This window comes from Bufo gargarizans, chromosome 2 (genome assembly GCF_014858855.1).
Source record: "Bufo gargarizans isolate SCDJY-AF-19 chromosome 2, ASM1485885v1, whole genome shotgun sequence".
Taxonomy (NCBI): domain Eukaryota; kingdom Metazoa; phylum Chordata; class Amphibia; order Anura; family Bufonidae; genus Bufo; species Bufo gargarizans.
In genome coordinates, this window is record NC_058081.1 from 156791983 (window position 1) to 156805453 (window position 13471).

Below are 13471 nucleotides of genomic sequence, written 5' to 3' on the forward strand. Positions count from 1 at the left end.
CTTGCAAGAGCTTTTGTAATATACAATTTTAAATTGTAAATCTACAGCCAGTAATATGAAGATGGTCCCCCCTTTGGAGGCAAAATAGAATACACTCTTCTGAGAGGGATTTCTACTGATTTTGGAGTGTGTCTGTGGGTATTTTTGCCCATTCATCCAAAAGAACATTTATGACGTCAGACACTGATGTTGGATGAGAGGGCCTGGATTGTAATCTCAATTCTAGATCATCCCAACAATGTTGAATGGGATTCAGGTAAGGGCTCTGTTTGGACCAGTCAAGATTTTGCTACCAAACTCACAAACCATGCCTTGTTTTGTGTATTGAGGCATAGTCAAGCTTGAACACAAAAAGGCCTTTCCAAAAACTGTTCTCACACATTTGGAAGCATACAATTGTTCAGAATGTCTTGATATGTTGAAGAATAAAAATTTCCCTTCATCGGAACTAAGAGGCCAAAGTCGGACTAGGGTTATTTGAGCCCACAAAAGGACATTATTCTTAGTGCCCCAGCCATGAATCACTAATAACCTCTAATAGTAAAAGACACTAGTGGCAAATAATTTGCTCCAAATGGGTTTTTCTCCTGGACCTTTGGGACCCACTATGGCTTCAATGATTGGTCCCATTTGAGGATCTTCTGGTACTCTGGTGGGCCAGGCCAAACCTGTTAGAGGTCTAGACCAACCACTGAAAAACCACCCCATAGCATTATCCTTCCTCCACCAAACTTAATAACTGTTACAATGCAACCAGGCAAGTAACATTTTTCTGGCATTTACCAAACCCAGACTAGTTCATCAGACTGCCAAAGAAGTGGGATTCATTATTCTCCAGAACACATTTTCACTTCTCCAGAGTACAGTGGCAGTGTGTTTTTTTTTTTGTAAATCTCTTTTTATTGTTTCATAGCTTATGAGCACAAGTACAAAAAATTTCGTCATTTTTTATACATAAGCAGTTACAATTTTGTACATTGTTGGAAATAACACAATCCACATATATGGTTACTTATAAGCATTTTTTCTCAAATATGCATTTTTTACAAATAGTTAGCAACAACTAGCAAAGGAAAGTAAGGAAGGGGGAAAAAAGGAGGGTAGAATGAACCAAAAGAAGAAGGAGGAGGGGAAAAAATAATAAAGGGGAAAAATATCAACAGTAAGGCTTCTCAATGACCCAAAATTTAAATAGCTTCTAAAAGTTGAGTGTAATAGTTTTATAGAAAATGCAGGCATGACATAAACCACGTGGTATGGCTCAATTCCCGATTTCAGTCGAATCAACATAAAATATATATTCGCATAAAGCATTTTAGAAGACCTTTATGAAGGACATTATGATGTTCCCATCTATCTTCCATCACATCAGTTACAAACTTATATGTATATAGAAGGAAATGAAAGAGACTCTCTCTTCGGAACTGCTTTTAGATCATATCAGACAACCGCAGAGTCAAGGGCTTCAGAATCTCTTACAGCTTGAGACTTTTTCCAGGGAAGCCAAGTCTCCAAATATTTTAATCTGCTACCATGGATCCATCCCACCATCTCCTCCAGTCTATGGAGCTGATGCATTTTGCTGAACCACATTTTTAAATCTGGTGGAGAGGTATCCCTCCATTTTGTCGGTATCAGTAGTTTAGCTGTCGCAATCATATGAGTGGGAAGATTTGCCTTAGAAGGTTTGAAGTTAGTAGTAGGGATCCACAACAACACCAGTTCAGGAGAAAGAGTCAGGTTCAATGAGCAAACATCATTAATGGTACCTTCCACATCCTTCCAAAACTGTTTAATTAAGGGACAGGACCACCAAATATGGACCATAGATCCCACCTCTAGTTGACATCTCCAACATCGATCAGAGGGGGAAATTCCTATAGAACTCAAGTATTCGGGGGTTTTGTACCATCTAGTAATAGTTTTATAGGAATTTTCCTGATATCGAACACAAGAGGAGAAACCTTGTGCATGGGAGAGGACATACGCAGATTCCACCTCAGAGAGTACCCTCCCTAGATCCTTCTCCCACTGACGTATAAAGTATGGTTTTTGAATGGTAAGCTCAGAAAGCAGGTTATTATATGTGATTGAGAGTGACTTTTTCAGAGCAGAGGGAAGGGTGGTGAGGTTTTCTAACCAAGTGGGCTCCAAAAACTTGTAGTCTGAAGATTTTTCATATTTCTTACATAAGTTTTTAAAATCCCAACATTTCCAGCCTAATTTGGCATGTGCTTCTGTTAACGATAAGAATTTGTCATTGTCTAGTACTTCACCTACTCTAACATCCCCCCACATATGCCACCAACTTTTATCTCTCCCGTCCATTCTATCAAATAAGTAGGGCAGAACATTTAGAGGGAATATCTTAGATATCTTATTTACCCTCAGTGAAGACACTGACGAGTTGCGGTAGCAAACTAGTACACTCTTTGCCAGCGTGCACATTTTCTGACAAAGCGTTAGTGGAGATTGTGGGAGCCACAGCAGGGCACGTCTGTGTATGCCTAAAAGAGACCTTTCTATGTCAAGATATGGAGCTTGAATTTTTTCATTTGTCAGTAGCGCCCATCTAGTTAAGTGAATAGCTCTATTATATAAGGCCATATCAGGTAACGATATACCACCTCTGAATTTCTTCTGGGAAAGAAGCTGATAGGCAATTCTGGGCCGTTTGGATTTCCACAGAAAGGAGGAAAATGTTCTTCTGATTTGTGTTAGGTAGGAAGTGGGGACATGGATCGGCAAGGCTTGGAATATGTACAATAGTTGGGGCAAAACAAACGTAGCTAATAGGTTTTTCCTACCAAACCAGGACATAAAAGGTACTTTTAAGGAGGATATAAAGGATTTGATCTTAGTAAGTAATGGCGTATAATTTAATCTAAACAGTAAATTCAAATCTGCTGGGACATTGACCCCTAGAAATTTAATAGCAGTTGTTGACCATTTAAACGGGGAGGAATGTTTAAGTGAGTTCAAGATCTTATTCGGGACATTAACTTGTAGGGCTTCTGATTTGGAGAAGTTTATTTTGAAATTAGAGACTATATTGTATTGATCGAATAGGGACATTATGGCGGGGAGAGCTTTTTCAGGATTAGAAATTATGATTAGCAGGTCGTCTGCGAATGCAGCAGTTCTGTGATGATATTGGCCTATAGAAACACCTTGAATATCATCAGTTTGTCTAATTCTTAGGAGGAACATTTCCAAACATAAAATAAATAGTGTGGGTGAGAGGGGACATCCCTGTCTAGTCCCATTTCTGATGGGGAAGGCATCCGACAGGGCACCATTAACCAATACCTGAGCCATTGGGCACGAGTACAGTGAGAATATGGCTGAGACAAATACCGGAGGGAAACCAAATTTCAACAAAGTAGCACTGATAAAGTCCCAATTTACCCTGTCGAATGCCTTCTCCGCATCAGTACCCAGTAGTAACAAGGGGGAGTTTGTGACCCGAGCATTATGAATTAGGTGAATTATTCTCCAAATGTTGTGTTTCCCTTCTCTACTAGGGACAAACCCAACCTGTTCAGGGTCGATAAGTCTAGTCAGTAACGGAGAAATCCTATAGGCTAACAATTTAGACCACCACTTCAAGTCACAGTTGAGAAGGGATATAGGTCTGTAGCTCCCACATTCCTCTGGGTCTTTCCCTTCTTTATGCAGGATGGTGATATGCGCCCTCAAGGCCTGGGGAGCTAGCGACATCCCCCCCAACAGTGAGTTGCAAAGATCCGTAAAACGAGGTAACAGAACCTTCTTAAACTTTTTAAAATAGATAATGGGCAACCCATCAGGTCCTGGGCTTTTTCCTATGGGGATGGAATTAAGTGTCTTCTCAACTTCCGTCACAGAGAAGGGTCTAAGAAGATGCTCGCCTTCCTCTACTGAAAGTGACGGAGCTTTAATTGATGTCAAGAACTTCTCTATTAATGAGGTTATCGTTTTTTCACCCGATACAGAATCTATATTCGGAGTTGGAAGGTTGTAAAGTTGTGAGTAGAAAGATTGGAATGCTTTAGCTATGAGTGGGGTCGATGTTACTCTCAAAGTGGGACCAGTTTTAATCGATGAGACAAAGGTTTTTTCCCTTCTCTTCTTAATTAGATAGGACATCATTCTGTTGCCTTTGTCCCCATGTTCATATATTTTACTCTTCAAAAGCAATAAGGACCTTGTCCCTTTGATGTTGAGGAGGTCTTTCACTTTGCGTCTAAGTATGACCAGGGCATTTTTATGGATCTCAGAATGTGTCAGTTTGTGCAATTTTTCTTGTGTTTGAATCTGGGAAAGCAGGGACATCAGTTCCTTCGTGGATTTTTTCTTGACGTGGGATCCCAATGCTATCAATTCCCCTCTTATGTAAGCCGTATGGGCTTCCCAAAGTATTGGGGTAGAGATATCTGGAGTAGCATTTATTGTAAAATAATTTTCTAATTTGGCTGACAGTGAGTCTATGTGTGGTTGCGACTCCAGAAGTGTAGTGTTTAACCTCCACGACCAAGCTCTATGAGGGAGTTCTTGAAGGGACAAAGACATTTTAACAGGGGCATGATCTGAGATCACTATATTCCCTATCTCCACCTCCCTCACATTAGTAATGTATGCATCAGTCATAAAAAGGTAGTCTATCCGACTATATTAGTTGTGGACATGTGAATAATACGTAGAGTCTGACTCTGTTGGATGAACGGTCCTCCAAACATCAATCAAACGTACCTCCGCTAAAGCCATCATCAATCTCCCCATTTGTTTCCTATTGATGTTATTAGCTCTTGGTGTGACAATGTCCAGTGAAACATTCAGGTCTCCTCCTACCACTAGCATACCTTCTGAGTATTCTTTAATTTTCCTAAGCGCCTTTATTAGCCAGGGAATCTGACCGGAGTTCGGGGCATACATATTGGCTATAGTAATCCGTTCACTAAAAATGGTGCCCTGAAGGATAAGTAATCGTCCCTCTGGATCAACAAAAGATTTGGTCAATTTGAATGGGGTTGATGAGCTAATAGCAATGGAGACACCTCTAGAGGCAGAGGAATAAGTCGCATGAAACCACTGCGCATATTTTGCTGTAGGTAATGAGGGGATATGATCATGGCGGAAGTGAGTCTCCTGCCAAAGGACAATGTCTGCTTTTTGTTTCAGCAATAGGTTGAAAATTTGTCTTCTTTTTTTGTGGGATATTGAGACCATTCACATTATGTGACAGTATGTTTAGATTAGCCATAGCCTACATGTGGAAGGAAGGGTTTTTGAACCATTAAGAGCCCAGCAAAGGTATGGAACCAGGGGAAAACATTTTTACAATAAACTGCAACAATGGACAATGGGTGGCAGGCAATTACCAACATTATCCATAATGTGGGTGGAAGCGTTCCACCAGAGCCAGTCCCACCCACCCCGCCTAACGGGCAGAGAGGATGGAACCAGCCCGGCACAACACCCCACCTCTGCATGGGAGAGAGGAAAGCCTGTAACATCAAGACAAGCTGCTATGACATAACAGCTAATTTAACACCTTATTGTACGGCGGGTGACTACAAATAATGAATGCAATGTAATACTGCAAAGTATGAACCTATAACGGTGAGAAAAATAATCTTAACTGCTCTAGGCACCTTCAAGCTAAGGTGACAAGTACTTTTGAACATACATGTAGTAGATACTTCTCTACTATGAAGTGGTTAATTGGTGTCAAAAATAATAAATTGAACATATAACCAGAAAAAATCTCTATGTGTGTCATCAGAGGATTTCCAGCCCACATACATGTGCCCACCTTGGTGACGCACCAAGGATATATGCGTAAAACTATGTGTAGAACTGGAGAAATAAAAATGTGACTTTAACAGGAGAGTCCTTCCTTAATTCAGGTGATCTTCCTGTTCTTGGGCGATTTCAGTTTCTTGACTACCTGCCATGTAGGAATCTCAGGCAGGTCCGGTAATCCCAAATCCTCTGGGACTGGCATCCACGACTGCACCTCCACAGGAGTGATACCCAGCTTGTCCCATGCAGCTGCTAAGTCCTGCGGCGTTCTAATGACGATCTGCTGACCAGCCTTAGATGTTGCAAGGCCAAATGGAAAGAGCCATCTCACTGGCAGCTTATGGGTTCTCAAGGCATCTGTGACTGGCTTCAGAGCTCTGTGTTTTGCCAGAGTGCTGGACGCCAGATCCTGGAAAAATTGTATGCGTGCTCCATTATAGGAGATATCTTTGGCGTCTCTAGCAGCTTTTAAAATGGCGGCAGTGTCCAAAAAGTTTAGTAAACCGCATATTATATCTCTAGGGGGGCCGTTTTCAAGTGGCTTAGGCCTTAGAGCCCTATGGGCCCTCTCAATCACAATCTGTGCGGCCTTCTCTTCCCCTATCAGTGATGAGAAAATGGCGGTTACCGCGGGTATAATTTCTCCCGGCGGGACGTCCTCTGGCACCCCTCTTATGCGGACATTCTTCCGCCTGCTCCTATTTTCCTGGTCTTCCAGGTGGAGAAGCGCCGAGGTGAGGTGAGTGCTGTGATCTTGTAAGACCTTCCGCACAGCCTCCCCGTGACTAGCGATAGCTGCCTGCGTCTCCTCCAGCGCCATAACGCGGCCCCCAATCTGCTTTACCTCCGTCTTTATATCCGAAATGTCCTTATGTAAGGGCTGCAGCGCCTTGTAAAGTGTCTTCTTGAAGAAGGCTCTGGATAGAGGCAGGTCCGCAAGTTCGGGTCCCTCCGACATTGCGCAGGAACTTTCCCCATCTGAATCATCCGGCAGCGCGGCTGCTCTGGCACCCTCCGGCGCCATCTTGGCTCTGTGAGCTGGAGAGAAACTTCGTTTTTTCAAGAAGCGATCCATCTCTGACTGCGTGTGAACCGCTTTTTGGGTACTCTGTGCTGTGTCGCTCCTTTCCTTGTTTGTCTTCACCATTTTAAGGGGATATAACACCCGCTATACCGAAGCTGCAGCAGTGTCTGTGAAGAGCTCTGGGATCAGACGTCCATCCCGGCTCGCGGCTAGCTCCGCCCCCCTGTGGCAGTGTGTTTTACACCACTCCATGCAACACTTGTTATTGTGCTTGATGATGTAAAGGATTGCATGAAGCTGCTTGGCCATGGAAACCCATGCCATGAAGCTCCTGGTACACAGGAAGCTTATGTAATGTCAGAGGAGGTTTGAAGCCCTGCAGTTATTGAGTCAGCAGAGCATTAGTGATTTCTATACACTACGTGCCTTAACACTTGGCAACCACATTTTCAAACTTTATGTGATCTCCACTTTGGGACTAAGTTGCTGTGGTTCCTAAATGCTTCAACTTTGTAATAATGCCACTCTCAATTGATATTTCACAAACCTATTTGTTATAATGGTAACATCCTATTACAGGACAATTCTGGGATTCAGTGAGTTCTTTAGATTGATCAATTTTTTTCAAAAATGTTTGTAAAAGCCGGCTGCATAGCTATGGGCTTGACTTTATAAACATGTGTAAATGGGATTGAATGAAACACCTGAATTCAATAATTAAGAAATGCGTCCCAAAGCTTTTGCCCATACATTGTATCTTCCATTGCCGTGAAGTTCTGTCTATAGTGATGAAAGCTTTTAATATGTATCAGGTCACACAACATGAAAGCTCATTATAGCACTCATGCACTGGCATATCTATTCCTGTAATTGCACCCAAAGCAAAATTCTATCCCAACTTACTCTGTCAAAGAAACATAAGAAATTATGAGTGTTAAATACTGTATACTGAAGAAACAACATACATTTACTTTTTAAGAAATGTTTAGAGTATAGTAATTAGACATTACTACAGATGAGCAAATGGCTCAACCGATTCAATTTGGGTTAAAATCAATTTTCATTTTATTAAAAGTGGTCCAATTGACATGAAAATTGGTATATGATACTCTTAGGTTTCCTAGGAGCTAATACTCTTTCTCCCTCTTTCTCTCTCTCTCCAAAATTCACATGACTAGTATACAATACAGCAGACCCCCAAAAAAGCATGAACCCAAGTCCTTTTAGTTTTATAAAACATATTTTAAAGGGATTCATGGCTCATGGCTGCTTTCCTCCAGCAGCACACCTGTCCATGGATTGTGTCTGGCATTGTAGCTCGATTCTATTGAAGTTAATTGGGCTGGGCTGCAATATCACACACAACCTCTGAACATGGGTGATGCTGCTTTTGAAAGAAAGTAGACCCTTTTTCTCAAATCCTGGACAGACCCTCTAATCTGCATTCAGGAACAATGCAGGCAATTTTGAAAATAACTAACTTAACTTTGAGAATTCTGGGACTTACTTTCACTCTCATTTTTACTCTACACACTCCAGTTTTGAAAAGTGGGATAGTGGACATGGTTAGTCTGTCCATGGGATTTAAGCCAGATCTATCAACTGAGACATTTTAGTCCCAAAAAAGTGTCTCAATCTTGCTCCAGAAATGAGGTGGTGTAGAAAGTGTTATAGGAACATGTCAATAACAAATGTTAAACTTAGGCCTCATTCAGGCGACTGTATGTGTTTTGCAGTCCACAAATTGTGGGTCTGCAAAACACAGATATGGCCGTGTGCGTTCCGCATTTCACGGAACGCACATGGCCAGCCCTATGATAGAAATGCCTTTTCTTGTCTGCAATTGTGGACAAGATTAGGACATGCTCAATCTTTTTTACAGGGCTGCGGAACAAAAATACGGGTGCAGACACCACAATGTCCTGTCCGCATCTTTTGGGTGGGTGAATGAGCCCTTAAAAGAGGGAATTTATTATGAAGAGAATATTTGAACTAAGCCTTTGTTCACGTACTTTATGCTGCATGCTGCATTTAACGAATGTCAGATGTTGTTTGTTAAATTGGATGCATCTTTAAACCTTACATTTTTGTCTAGAACTGACATTCCAGTTTTCTACACCACCCTCCTACTGTAGACCTTTTTGGAACTGTTATAAAAAAGTCCCAGTGATAAATCTGGATTGAAACTCATTAACATAGCTAACCATGCCCACTTTCTAAGCCACTTTTCAAAACTGGAGCGATTGGTGTAAAACTGCAAAAAGGTTAATAAAATTCACGTTATCCCAAAAAGTCATAAAAGCGCTCTTTTGTGATTTTTAAAGCCAGAATTCTGAAGTGCAGGATGTGATAAATTCTCCGAAATATACACAAAATTTATCAAATGTCCTGTGATAAATTTGGCCAAAATTAGGGCAACACAGACTTTGGCAAAACTGACTTTAAAAATCTCCCCAAGGTTGCTTTCAGTATAAAGTCATGAGGGGATTTATCATAAGTAGAGTGAAAAGGCAAAATGTCTCATTTGCGTGCCGGTAAGCCCAAAAAGTCTCAAAGCCGTACATTAGGATTTTTTTTAAGCCAGAATTCTGGAGTACAGGGCATGATAAATCCTCTCTATGTACCAGTATGTAACATACAGGTGTGATGGTCAGTAGGTGTGGAACCACTGTGCCAACTAATTAGTTTGGCTTTGGACTAAACCTAAGGGTATTGTCCTGGCGGTTCTCAGGTATTCACCCTTAAACCCATATACAGGCATCTGGACTTCGGCACAAGGAACCAATCAGGTCGCTACTTCTTGAAGTAGTCCTGGTGTAGTTGCTGTTGACTCACGTTGGTAAGAGACACTAGGACTCAGGCAAGAACTAAGTCTGTAAACAGTCCAATAGTAAGGGCAGGCTGAGTACAAGCGTAATCCCGGTCACAGTTCTAAGGTCAGAGTAGACAGACAAGATTTGGCACAAGGATATTCAGACGAAATAACCTTCACTGTTTACTAGCAAGTAGATAACCTCAAAGCCCAGAGGAGGAGGTGGTTCTACAGATCAATTAAATAGGGAGGCTGATCAGCAACTTAACCAGCATCTGGACAGGGGCAAGATGCTCTCTTAGTGCTGAAGGAAAGTTCACTGAGCACTAATCCCAATTCACACAGGGAGAGTAATCACCCACGCCTGCCTGGGACAGCAAGACAGCGGTGGGCATGGACCACCAACATGACAATATGTATGTATCTACAGTGATTGGTATGTAAATAGCATTGAGGAGGAACAGATCCTTTTCATATGGATGGTTTCTATATAATTCATCAAGCTGCATGTATTTATGATGACATTGTAATGGCTGTTTGCTTCCAGCAATGTCTGCACCAATAATGAACATTTATATAATGCTCCCACTCCTTGAGCTGTAAACCAGCATGGAAACAGTGCCGGCCAGCAGTAATATTGATGTTGTGCAGCTGCTGCCTTAAATATTATATTCATACAGAAACCAATATCCTCATAATTCTACAAAGTGTTGTATTATTTATCTTTAAGGGTCTACTGAAAATGACAACTCAGAGAAAAACCTTCATTTCTTTTTTTTTTTTTGAGGATTTAATAGGATTTTCTTATTTTCTAATCCATAATCCTCGACACATGCTATCTGTTTCTTCAAGGAATTAAGCTATAGGAATGAAAATCTCCAAAAACACAGCTACATAGCAACGCAGTGCTGACCCCTATGTGGCAAAGCTTAGGTGTCCTTTACTGGGTTAATTAGCTGGTTGATTATTAGAGTCCTTCATAACCGTGCACACAACAATCTTCTACACAGCCACACATTGATTCGCTGTGAATCGGATTTTCCACTTATTCTCATTGCAAATATGTTTTTTTGTTTTGAATCTCACTGCAGACTTATTATTTTCCGTAAATCAAAAAATGCTGGTTGCCAAAGAGACTTGTTAATCTAAAGCTGCTTTACTCATTGAAAAGCATTAATCCACACAGATGCAGTGCTATGTGGCTCAGTGAGATAACCGGAGTACGGTCTTTCAGATAGGTTTATGACCCCGTAATAGGCCAACAGCTCATAAAGAAACCTAATATTTTTATTGTGACACAGCTCTTCACCTTTTGGTTCTGACTTTGTACATATGATAAGATATTACATTTAAAAATGTCTTCATATTACCACCGTTCTTTGTGACCATAAGTAGTCTTCAGACTGTAATAGTAGACTACAAGATCCGGTGTTTGATTCATTATATCTTATAAAAGGCAAGGAAGAGCATAGCTTTCTAATAATACAAGGGATTGAATAATGAAGGCCACCTCAATGTAGCCTCATAATGTTCTAATCAACCTGCATGATTAAGGCCTTAGGGCTTAGGCACATGGCCGCATTATGGCTGCCTTGTGAACGGAGCCTTAATAGGGACGTGAGAGGTACTCTTGGAAATTATTCTTTTGGACAGATTGCGGTATGCATGGAGGTATTAAATAGAAGCTTTGCTTCTAGGAGAGAAAGCCCATACCTGAATACTAGTGTTGATCACGAATATTCGAATTTTTATCGCGAATATAGGTACTTCGTAAATTTGCAAATATTTCGAATAAAGCTATATATATTTGTAATTTCGAATATTCGATTTTTATTTTTGAATTTTTTTAAAATCAGTACACATGATCCCTTCCTGCTTTTAGCTTGTGGGCCAATAAGAAGGCTGCAATATACTTGACTTTAGGAGTAGTAGTGTTTGCGAATTTTGCTCTATATTTGTTTTTTTCGAATATTCGCTATATTGCTATATATTCTTGTTTTAGAATATTACGAATATTCGAAAAAACTAAGTTATAGCAATATAGTGAATATTCGAAAAAAATCGAATATAGAGCAATTTAGCTAATATAGTGCTATAATCTTTGTCTAATAGTTGTAAGTTGAAAAATTTGCAATAAAAATTTGAATCCGAAAATTCGAATTACGAAAATTTGCATATTACACAATCATTACCTTGCTGATTTTTCAAGAAAAAAAAATCGCAAATTTCCGACGAATATTCTAAAAAATATTCGCAAAATATCGCGAATTCGAATATGACCCCTGCCGCTCATCACTACTGAATACATACAGCACATGATGGATCCTGTACCACAGCACATTGCGGTTGTATGGATCCATACTAGGGAGCTTTACAACCTCCGTGCGCTACTATACTGGCTCAGTACACATAAATCTTTCACTTGTTATATTGTAGTTTCTTGTCTGATGCATGGTGGTCCAACCAGAATCTCTGTAATAAAGCTCTATGATCCAGACAGAAGCAAATCAGAAGTTATGCAATCACAGGATCAATAGACATGTTAAAGGGGTACTGTAGCTTTTTCTTACTGCATCTGATCAGCTGGGGTCCGACACTCGAGAACCCCGCCGATCAGCTGTTTGAGAAGGAGGCAGTACTGGCAGTAGCGCAGCGGCCATCTAGCTGTTTCCTGCAGGCCCAGTGACATCACGACTAGTATGACCGGCCTGGGCACCACTAAGCAGCGTTTACTTCGATGGGGCTTAGCTGCGCCCAGGCAGGTCATACTAGTCATGACATCACTGGGCCAGCAGGAAACTGCGAGAAGGCTGCGTCACTACTGCCAGTGCCACTGCCTTCTCAAACAGCTGATCAGCGGTGGTCCCAGGTGTCAAACCCTGACAATTAGACACTGATGATCTATCCAGACTATAGATCATCAGTAAGTAAAAGCTACAGAACCCCTTTAATGATATGCATATGATACAAAAATGTAAACTAAATATTGAAAAAATCTTGATTTATTCATTATCTAGGATTAGAGCCAAGTGCAGAAATAAATTCAGTTCTATGGCTTGGTGTGCTATCAATGAAGTTATTGAAGGGGCTGGCCACTTGTGACCAATGTGTTTCTTAGATGACTATATGGCACTTACTAATAGCCATTGTTCATATTCTCTGCCGTTTGCTATTGTTCAAAAGCCATGTCCCCTTGTAAGGTAATTCTTCTGTGCTGTCATCAGAGAGGTCCTGGGGCATACCTTATGAAATATAGACACATAGACACGCACAGAGAGAGTTGGGACTTTAAACATTGCACTTTTTTATATAGTATAAAATATCATCTTGTTTTATATGAACCTACAAGTTAAATTAAGATATCACATTTCTGGATTCAAAGGCATATCAAACAGGTTCCAGCTTACAATTTGACATCACCACTGAAGGTCCATGTATAATACCCATAATTCTCTCGTGCAGCAAAGAAAAGGAGCTCAGTCCTCTCATAACAACCAGGCTTTTGCTCTAATGGCTTGGATTGGCAGAAGTGCCAATCCTGGCTGTTTAACCCTTTAGATGCAGCACTCAATAGTTACCACGACATCTAAGTGGTTTCAGAATGAGGGGGCTCACTCTGTCACCCATTGGCACTGCCGTGAAGGTGATTGTGAGGTGCCAATGTCTTAACATTGCAGCCAGGATCCTAATGAAGGTCCTCAGGTCGGTGTATACTTTTTAGACTGTGCCAGAGGCATGGCCTAATAGATTGCATGTCAGTTTACTACATAGGTAGTACAGTGTATTACTGTATTTGACTGATCAAACAAGGGCATATCAAAGTTCCCTTGTGGGACAAAAAATTGGTGAAA